The sequence below is a fragment of the Solanum stenotomum genome, chromosome 2 (genome assembly GCF_019186545.1).
Source record: "Solanum stenotomum isolate F172 chromosome 2, ASM1918654v1, whole genome shotgun sequence".
Classification (NCBI taxonomy): Eukaryota; Viridiplantae; Streptophyta; class Magnoliopsida; order Solanales; family Solanaceae; genus Solanum; species Solanum stenotomum.
The window spans coordinates 54373241-54384498 of NC_064283.1; the positions used below are offsets into that span (position 1 = coordinate 54373241).

Here is an 11258-nt window from a genome sequence, read left to right on the forward strand (position 1 = left end):
AAATCAGCTAAATTTGAATGTATTAATTCAAGTAATTCGATCTTTGTACTAATAACAGATTTGAAAGGTTTCTTGGCATGCTTTACTTCTACACACATAGGACATTTAGAAAAATCATTAGTTTTTCTAAGTCTTTTAATAGAACAAATGTTAACATGACCTAGTCTACCATGCCACAAATTAATAGACTCAACAATATAAGCAGAATTTGAAATACATGCATTATTGACAATCTCTTGAACAATGTTTAATACAAATAATCCTCCACCAAGATATCCCTTCTCAACAAAGTCTCCTCCATGAGAAATAGTTATTTTATCAGCTTCAAAAACAAGTTTAAAGCCTACTTTGTTGAGATGTGCTTTGAAAACTAAGTTTCTACGAAGGGAGGGAACGTACAAAACATTATTCAAGGACAATGTTTTTTCAGAAGTTAATTTAAGTAAAACTTTTCCTTTACCCATAACTCCAGTAGTACTGGAGTTACCCATGTAAGCACACTCTCCATCAATGGACTCTTCAAAGTTATGGAATAACTCTTTGTTGGCACAAAAATGCCTTAAAGCACCTGTGTCTAGTACCCATTCAATTTTATTAGCCACCAGATTTGAGTCAACGACTACACAATCAATCACTTCATTACCCTCAACAAGATGAGCTTGGATATCACTTTGTCCTTCATTCTTTGAGTCCCGCCCTTTTCTTTGATAGCTCTTTGAAGCCCTATGACCAAGTTTTCCACAAACAAAACAAGGACCTTTAGTTTTTTGAATTTGGCTCTCCCACTTGTTAAATTGATTTTTCTTCTTCACATGTTGCTTTTTCAAGACTTTCTTTTGTTTGCCTTTGAACTTGTCTTTCACAACAGTATCAGAAGATTCAACAAGATTAGCCTTAGAAAAATTAAGAGAAAGTGCTTCCATCTTATCTTTGAGATGGTTTGCCTCTTATGTCCTCTTATGGCTAATAAGTTCTTGGAGAGTTAAATTTGTTTTCTTATGGTTCAATTGATATCTATAATCACTCCAAGATGGTGGGAATTTTTCAAGTAGAACATTAGCCTGAAAAGTCTATCACATCTTAATGTCCTCGTTGAGAACATCAACAGTCAAGTTCTCATATTCGTGAACTTCTTCCACTATTGGCTTATTATCAACCATTTGGAATTTAACCCAATGACTGACAAAATATTTTTTTCTTTCCTGCATCATCAACACCATGTTTCTTTTCCAAACTATCCCATATTTCTTTAGTAGATTTATAGGTAACAACTAAATCAAATAAAGGATTAGTCATATAATTTAGCAAATGTCCTCTCACAGTTCTATTATCCTTTTCAAAATTCGTTTTAACAATATCATTAACAACCACAACATTTCTAGAATCAGTAGTGGTAAAACAACCATCTATAGAAGATTCGTTAAATAAAGCATACTCAACTTCTAATCGTTTAATGAAAACTAAAAGTTTTTGTGACCAGCGTTTAAAACTGTTTCCATCCAAAGGCTCAAGCTTTGAAAAATCAGGAAAAGTTTTGTTCAAAGAAATAGTCATTTATCAATATTGTATGTAAGTAAAATCGCTTTCAAATTGTTGAGCAAAATACTAAAATATTGATATTGGATTAGAATTATAAAGTAGTAAATAGCTTATCACAAACACTGTGTAGTGAAAAGCCGCTACCTTGAAAGCAATTTCGGCCCGACTCCGGTGCAAATTGTTGTAGCTGGTCGCTCCCCAAAGTTTCACAGTTACTCTCAAAATGCACTAGTGGCCGAAAGTTTGGAGTTGCACAAAAACAATTGCCCAGAAATCCACAATAGGAAGAGTGATTATTTAAACCAATAAAATAATTAGTGAAGGAGATAGTAAATGAAAGAAATGACTTTGGTTTTTGATATTCTCTGTAGTTAGCTCCCAAATGATACATTTACGTTTTCATCCATCAAAAGAATGTAAGAACCTAACGTATAATAAATGTTCTCTTACTTTAATGACAAATTTGTCATAATACAAAAGTAGCATCAAGTCTTTTGAATACGTCCTATAATTTCTTACGAAGTTAAGAAATTTACACTTGAGATAAATGTGAACCAATTATGTTTGACTATTTAACTCTCCTATTTCACATATACTAACGAGTTAGCAATGTTCATATAGATTAATTATGGAGAGTTAAAAGATCTAACTTATCCTTTACATTAAAAGAAAAGGAATATTATCCACATGGAGTTCCCACCGAAAGGGATACCTTGGTAGCTAGAATCAAAACAGTTAAATGGAAAATTAGAAGAATTAGATGGAGATGAGGCATATGTAGTTAAATAAATGGGTGACACTAGAGAGCAAGGACAACAATGACAAATTAGGTGGCTGTAAGCTTAAGTTGCTCGATAGTTTAGAACTTGCAAATGAGGTTCCAAAATGCAAATAAGCACATACGGTACATTTACATACTATGATCGCGATACCTTCCATTAGCTTGACTAATCCAGATTTGTATTGTGTAGGGCTCATTAAAGAGGAAATGCTCCCTAGGACCAGGAGTTTCCCTAGGTTCGATCCAGTCCATCCTAGTTAATTCCTCAGTCTTTGGGTTTAGTGACCAAACAACATCTAGGAAAAGGGGTCAAAAAATAAACTATTGTTTCATATGGATCAACAGGTCTTTGTTTTTTGCCTATTTGCTTAGTAGACTACTCTTATCTATGTAGGGGAAACAAAGCATTGAACTGTTTACTATGTAACCAAGTGTTTTTAACGTTTATCATGAGATTTGACTTATAAGTAATTTGATAGTCTAATTGTTTTATATACACGAACTAAAATTTAAACTCATATAGGAATGAAAGGGGACACAAGAAGATTATGAGCATCAATAGCAAATAATATAAGAAAGTTCATCCAAATTCATGTTAGCGAATTTGATCAGACATATTTTACATCATCAATAAGCACAAACCATAAATCCTAAACCTTAAACCCCTAAATAGAACTATCGGGGGAAAATACGAGCAACTATCACTGTAATGTCATCACTCTTTCCACCAACACTATCTTTGCCAACTTTGAGGCAGTCTATGGTAAACGGTGTATAAATATTTATACTTTCTGAATTCTGCAGTGCATATTCTGCAATCTTTTGTGCTAAGATCTTCGAAATGTTCCCAGCTCGTGCAAATCAACTAGCCCCTCGCATACTAATTTCTCAAATTCAATGTCGTTAGCGTTATCGAACAATCCATCTGTACCCATCACTATCATATCCCCTGTTCTTACTGTAACTTTAATTTCGTGTGCCACACTTGGATCATCAAATTTAACACCATTTCCTAACTGAAAATGATAATTGAATCCTTTTTTCTGAATTTCTGATTTGTAAACTATTACTCCATCTCTTATAACAACTCTTCTATCTACAATGTTGACCGCATGTACAATAGCACATGTTAAAGTCAAAATATAAGCCGTTCACGAACCTTGATATTCCGCTTTAAAATAAGCCTCGTTGAGAACTTCCATTGGCTGAGTTTTGTTCCTTTGATAAAGCTGCTTGTGAATCGATAGATCAGCATTTCTAATCAGCTGTCTCGAATATTCTCATGAATCGATACCCTTTTTGGCCCAGCAACTAATGCCATCTGCTACACCGATGGCTTCTTCCTCAATGTAAGTAAAATGTGCATCTTCACCAAGAGGTGCTTTGTTAGATTTTGGTATGTAAAAAGAGCCAGCCACCATCTTCGTCTTGAAATTCCCATTAATAAAACTTGAGACATTACTATTTTCATCCCAAAAACTTAGATCCTATCCATATCCATCTCGTCTATAACATCTACCTCATCTATATCCATCTCGTCTATAGCAATTTAGGAAACTAGTAAAGAAGTGACAGAGCCGAAAATTTATATAAGGGGATTCAAAAAGAATGACCAGAGTACTATTGCGCTTAGGATTTGAACTTGTGACCTAAAGCAATAATTGAATTTCCTTTACAAAAACAATCAAATCTTGACGGATTTCTTCATGGGAATTCACTAGTTCATATATAATGAAAAAAATAAATCATTTCCCATAATTGCATAAAACGCCAAACATTTTATAGACATTGAATAACACCTTGAAATAGTAGGTAATCTCTCGGTTTCATGTTGTTTGACTAATATGACTTGACACGGAGTTTAAGAAATAAAAAAAACTTTTTGAATCTTGTGGTATAAAAGTAAAGATGTGTCAAATGTATTAAAATATCCATTGATTTTGTGGTCTTAAACATGTCATATGGAGAGTCGAAACTAACAATTGCTTTATTTTAAACTTTTTAGGAATTGTTTAGTTTCCACTTTACATATGATATCTTTTAGACCATAAAATTAATGGACTTTTTGATATATTTGACATATCTTTATTTTTATACCACAAGACTAAAAATTCTTCTTTCTTTTCTTAAGCTCTGTGCCAAGTCAAATTGGTCAAACATATTGAAACAGAGAAATTATGTCACGACCCAAGCCTAGGGCCTAGACGTGACCGGCGAATGGGGAACCCGAAGGAACCCCAAACAAGCCTCATAGCGTATCATTACACATCCTTGGTCGCGGAAGCAATTAAAATGGCCATAAGCAATAAGCATAATCAAAGGGGGAAATCGAGACTAAGGGAGCAAGAGAAAAAAAAAGGAAGAAATAATACATAAATACCATTGATGAGTCAAGCTCAAGCATAATACACAACTTGTCCAACACCACCTCTAAACATGAGTACTTAGCGAGGGCCAAGACAAACTACCGGGCTCACCCTCATAGTCAAAACATAACTAAAAAGAAAAGTCTTATATATAGCAAAAGATCATGAGCAACGTCCCCGGAATGGAGGACTCACCAATAACCTTGATAGGAAATCGTATTAGCCACGCAGAGGAGGATGGTCGGTCAAGCGGTGCTCCGGTCCCTACATGGTGACATCATGTAGGCATAGAGTATGCGTTAGTACGTTTGAATGTACTAAGTATATGGGATGCAATGCAATGCTACAATAGATGGACATCATAGGAAAAATGCATAATCATACCCGACAGATAGCACATTAGAGAAATGATATGTATAATGATGCTTACATAAAAATCATATTTAGTGGGACGTAGTACATGTGTGGTGAGTGACCATCAATATAGTATTTTCCAAGGCCTACCACCCCCTTGGAGAGGTGAAAGAGGTACAAACCCCTCAATGTGGTTACCCGGGCCTACCACCCCCCGAGCTAGGGACCAAGGTACAAACCCCTCGATGTGGTTACATGGGCCTACTACCCCCCGTACTAGGCAACCAAGGTACCAACCCCTCGATTCGGTTATACGGGCCTACTACCCCCCGTACTAGGCTTGGTCAACTCACAACACTATATAGAGAAAATCATATACATGTATCCCTTTCATCATCATTTCAATAATTATATAATCATCCGACTCATAGGATGTACATTGGACCTTCCATTTCCTATGAATTCTATAAATGACATTTTATCAAACACATGGTGGGCTATTGTTCATGTAGATAAAATCATGTCTTTCAAGAGTACTAAGTCCAACCAATTCCGAAATACATATAAATCAGCCCACCAACAACATACATATATATATCAACCTTCATAATTTGATCATGGAAGCATGAAAACCATAAACATCACATAATAATTCCATTTCATGATAATATGCAAAAATAGACCATAATAGAATGTGTAGTAGTAATTCCATAATTCAAGAGTTCATAAATGATCATAAGGACCCATAAACTTGAAGTAAAATAGAGGATAAATGGTTGGACTTGTGGAAAGGAAGGTTTCCACAATCAACCCACATACCTAAACTTTGGAGAATCCTTGATGAAGATTGGAATGGAGAATTGATGCTTGATATTGAGTCTTGAATCCGGAATTAGAACTTGAGATGTTTGAATTTGGTTGAAGATCTTGGTGGAATTTTGGAGAGGGATTAGTGAGTGTTTTTGAGTGTTTTGAAGCTAGAAAGAAATATAACTAAGTATGGGACAATCCTCTTTTTTAGAAAAGAAAAACGTCCCAGCCCGCTACAGTAACTTAGCTCTCTGGAAATTGCAATTCTGCCCGGACAGGTTTTACGAAAATGGTCATAACTCCTTTATCCTAACTTGAAATGAGGTGAAACCAATTGCATTGGAAAGATAACTCGAAGGGATTTAATTTAATAGTTAGTGGCCCTTCCAGTTCCTTGTGTGCTAAGAGATATGCCCCTTTAAAGTTGACCCTGAAAATCGCATTTTTTGCGATTTTCAAATTTTGATACGGTTGCTCTAAAATTCGGGTTAGACCCATTTCCCACTCAATTTTACCCCCTGAATAAGAATATGAAGTCGGATTTCTGAAATAATGCACGGAATTTGAGATATATGAAAATTACAATTATAGGTGTTTTCGAAGCACATTTTCTGGCATTTTTGGGGTCGTTTCAATATCTCCCCCTTGGGAACATTTATCCCCGAATGTCAAAGAAACGTACATGAGGGACACAAACATGGCAATATCAGCCCACATAAGGATGCAACAATGCACTTACATCTTATTTCAAAAACCTCAACATAGTTGTAAAACCACAATGAACTTGTCAATTTAAACATGAATGTATGCAATGACATGGGGGCTGAACTTAAGACCTGAGATTTTATAAAGGGCTTAAATTAATACCTTAGGCTTGAGTGGATTGGAAAAGATAAGGATATCGCCTTTGCATGTCCGCTTCGGCCTCCCAAGTAGCACTTTCAACTTGTTGATTTCTCCAAAGGACTTTAACGGAAGCCACATCTTTGTTTCTCAACCTCTTCACTTGTCTATCTAAAATCTGGACCGGAACCTCTTCATAGGTCAAATTATCTTCAACAACACCCACAACATCAAGAGACACAATGGCATTCGGATCACCCACACACTTCCTCAACATAGACACATGAAATACCGGATGAACCAAATTCATTTCGCTAGGCAATTCCAACTCATAAGCTACCTTGCCAATTCTCCTCATCACCTTATNTTACGAAAATGGTCATAACTCCTTTATCCTAACTCGAAATGAGGTGAAACCAATTGCATTGGAAAGATAACTCGAAGGGATTTAATTTAATAGTTAGTGGCCCTTCCAGTTCCTTGTGTGCTAAGAGATATGCCCCTTTAAAGTTGACCCTGAAAATCGCATTTTTTGCGATTTTCAAATTTTGATACGGTTGCTCTAAAATTCGGGTTAGACCCATTTCCCACTCAATTTTACCCCCTGAATAAGAATATGAAGTCGGATTGTCGAAATCATGCACGGATTTTGAGATATATGGAAATTACAATTATATGTGTTTCCAAAGCACATTTTCGGGCATTTTTGGGGTCGTTTCAGATTACGTAGTATCTCAAGGTGTAATTGAGTGTCCATAGAATGTTTTGGCGTTTTGCGCGATTATGGGAAACAATTTATTTATTTTCATTATATATGAACTAGTATATTCTTATCAAGAAGTCCAGCAAGATTTGATTTTTTTTTGTAAAGGAAATTCAATAATTGGTTTAGGTCACAAGTTCAAGTCCTAAGCGCGATAGTACTCTGGTAATTCTTTTTGAATCCCCTTTTATAAATTTTTGGCTTTGTCACTTCTTTACTAGTTTATTTAATGGCTATAGACTAGATGTATATAGATGATATACATGTCGTAGACGAGATGGATATAGATGAGCATCTAAGCTTTTGCGGTGAGAGTACTAATGTCTCAAGTTTTATTAATGGGAATTTCAAGATGAAGATGGTGACTGACTCGTTTTACATACCAAAATCTAACAAAGTGCCTCTTGGGGAAGATGCACATTTTATTTGTATAGAGGATGAAATCATAGGTGTAGCAGATGGTGTTGGTGGTTGGGCGGAAAAGGGTATAGATTCTGGAGAATATTCAAGACAGTTTGTTAGAATTGCTGAAGTATCGATTCACAAGTAGAAAGATCGAAGGAACAAAATTCAGCCAATGGAGATTCTCAATGAGGCTTATTTTAACACAAAATGCCAAGGTTCGTCAACAAATTGTATTTTGACTATAATGTGTGATATTGTACATGCGTCAACCTTGGAGATAGCAGATTTGTTGCTATAAGAGACGGAGTAATAGTTTACAAATTGGAAATTCAACAAAAAGGATTCGATTATCATTTTCAGTTAGGGAATGGTGTTAAATTTGATGATTCAAGTGTGGCACAAGAAATTAAAGTTATAGTAAGAACAAGGGATGTGATAGTGATGTCTACAGATGGATTGTTCGATAATGTTCACAACATAGAGTCGGAGAAATTAGTATGCGATGGGCTAATGGATTTGCGCGAACTGGGAATATTTTGGAGAAATTGTTCATGTGGATTAGAAGAATAATAGTCCTTAGTGGAATATTCTAGAAATATAAGGAGAATTTCTTGAAAGACCTTAGAATTCCATAGATTTGCATGGAACATCCTTGGATTCTTCTAGTTGTAAAGAGAGTTTTAGAATAGGGTCTTGTACATAATTTATATTTTCAAATTAGCCCCTAGAGGGGCACCCATTTGTAATGACATCAAGCAATAAAACTAATTCTTCCCAGTCTTAATGAATACAAAATCCTTCTTAAGTAATTCTTTTGTGTCTTTCTTCATTCCCGTAGTGATCTAGGGTGTGTTTGGTATGGATGAAGATATTTTTTGGAAAATATTTTCCAATTTTTCCATGTTTGCTTGTCTTAAATATTTGGAATTTTTTTCCAAATCAACTCATTTTCCTCAAATTTAAGGAAAATAACTTCCCTTCAAAAATTAAGAAAAACATTTTCCAAAACTCTACTTCATCCTTTAATTTTTTTTCCTTACCCATACCGCATACCCGACCCTCCCCACTCAAAAAATAAATTAAAATTTTAAAATTTCTTATTTTTAAAATTTCAAATATATTTTTATCCCTAACCCCCAACCATCTCCCCCCCTCTAACAAAAAAAAAATAAAAATTTAAAAAGTTATTTTAAAAAAATGTTTCAAATTTTAAGATTTTTTTTACCTCACCCAACCCCTACCACCCCTACCCCCAACCCCCCTACAAAATTGCTTTTGAAAAATATTTTAATTTTTTTAAATTTTTACGCCAATCCCCCCCGCCACCCCCATTAATTTTTTTTTTTTAAAAATAGTTTTGGTAAATAGCCCACCCCTACCCCCCCACCCTCCCTAAACACCCAGGCCGTCCCCGTCATTTTTTTTTAAAAAAAAATTTGTTTTTGGAAAATATTTCAAATTTAAAAAAAATCATATTTACACCACCCCTACCCCTACCCCCTCCCCCCGCTACCACCCTACCCTAACCTCTCCCGCTACACAGGCCACCCCATCAAAAAAAAATATTAAAGAAAATTGTTTTTGAAAAATATTTCAAATTTTTAGAAAAAAATCATTTTTTATGCTACCCTACCCCCCACACTCGCGACCCCGTGAATTTTTTTTAAAAAAATTGTTTTTGAAAATTTTTTTCATGCATCATGTCCTAGGTCGAATGTCTGGGTCAAATCTCAGGGTCGAATTTTAGAACGTTCATCGGGGTCTTGTCCTAGTTTGGGTGTCGTGGTCGGGTCCTAGAACAATTATCGAGGTTGATTTTCGGATCAAAAATTAATTTTCTAAAGAGTAATTTTTAATCTCACGCCAAAAATAAAAAAAATTATGAAAAATATTTTTCATTCACCAACAAATATTAAAATATATTTTCCAGAAAATATTTTCAACTCACCAACCAAACATGAGAAAATAAGTTAGAAATCCATTTGTTGTCCAAGAAAACATTTTCTAGGAAAACAATTTCCTTCATACTAAACACACCCTTAGTGTTTAAACGGCTTACTTGAGCTTGCAAGATCATGAAAGATTCGTGAGCGAGTTGTTAAGTGCCATGCAGTGTGCTTAGTAGAGGACTAAGGTCGTGCCATAGTTGTCCGTATTTTTCCCCAGTAGTTCTATTTAGGGGTTTAAGGTTTATGATTTATGGTTTGTGCTTATTGATGATGTAAAATAAGCCTGATCAAGTTCACTTACATGAGTTTGGATGAACTTTCTTATAACTTTTTGCTATTGATGCTCATAATCTTCTTGGGTCCCCTATCATTTATATATGAGTTTAAATTTTAATTGAAATTGCTTTTAATCAGACTCAAATAGCTCATTGATTTGTGAATGTAAGTTATTTTTATGTATATTCTTTATACGTATACCTTTTTATGTTGATTATTAGTTCTGATTTAAAATTTCTTTCACAATTTTTATGCATAAATGTTAGGTAAGGAATGAAAAAATCCGAGTTGAATAAGTTGTGTACGGATGAGAATATGATCAATGTTGAAGTGTGATGCAAGTATGGAATCTTATTGCAAATGCAGACCTCTTAGTTAGATCGCATTCTAAGAAGTAGATTTTGGTCTTGTCCTCACAATGAGGCCATGAATTGCAAATTTTTTGATGGAGAGACAAGGAGAGAGTTGACGAAAGATCTCAATTTATTCTTCCGATATTGGTGAAAAAGAATAAGGAGTTAGAAGAATAATACGAGTGTATTAAGATGCAATTGGAACAACTTGATAATTCCAACATGAATTCAATGGACATTGGATATTGAACATTCGAAACAATAGAATTTTTTTTTGGATGAAGTTGAAAGTCTTCAAATTCGGTATGAAAATCCCAACATCAATTCAAAAAAGAAGCGTGGCGATGTAAAAGAAATTTGTGATTTGAAAGAGAGTCAAATGAATATGAAAGGGATGAAAAAGAAGAAAAGAAGCTGTCGATTTTTTGGGAAATTCCTTTGATGTTTGAAGATTTGTGTCTTTGTTATATATGTTAGTTTCTAATCCAAGTACGTAAGTTGAATACAAATCAAATGAAATTGTCATAGTATGATATGTAATAAAGCATAATTTTGCGTGGTATTGAATACCTCTATTTGATCTACCATAATGAAAATTTGAATTCGCTTGTGTCTGAATTTTTTTTACTTTTATGCTCTTTTCTCGAAACCAATGATTCATTGAGTTTAAGAGTTCTACCAAACTCGAAATTGTAAAAAGAGGCAACTAACAATAGTACTAAAACAAAAATAAAGCTTCATAGAAACAACACAACTCATAATTGTAGGCCAACAAAAACAACTTCGATTCTGAAAGTGAACTAAAGAGCAAAACAAAGC

The 11258-nt window shown here is 34.6% G+C and overlaps 3 pseudogenes; 2 read left to right on the forward strand and 1 right to left on the reverse strand.

Moving 5' to 3' along the window:
- Positions 1-2995: 2995 nt before the first annotated feature.
- On the reverse strand, positions 2996-3844 carry LOC125856106 (probable protein phosphatase 2C 55; annotated as a pseudogene).
- Positions 3845-7733: 3889 nt separating this feature from the next.
- Positions 7734-8431, forward strand: LOC125856107 (probable protein phosphatase 2C 55; annotated as a pseudogene).
- A 1862-nt stretch (positions 8432-10293) lies between these two features.
- On the forward strand, positions 10294-10923 carry LOC125856108 (uncharacterized; annotated as a pseudogene).
- Positions 10924-11258: the final 335 nt, after the last annotated feature.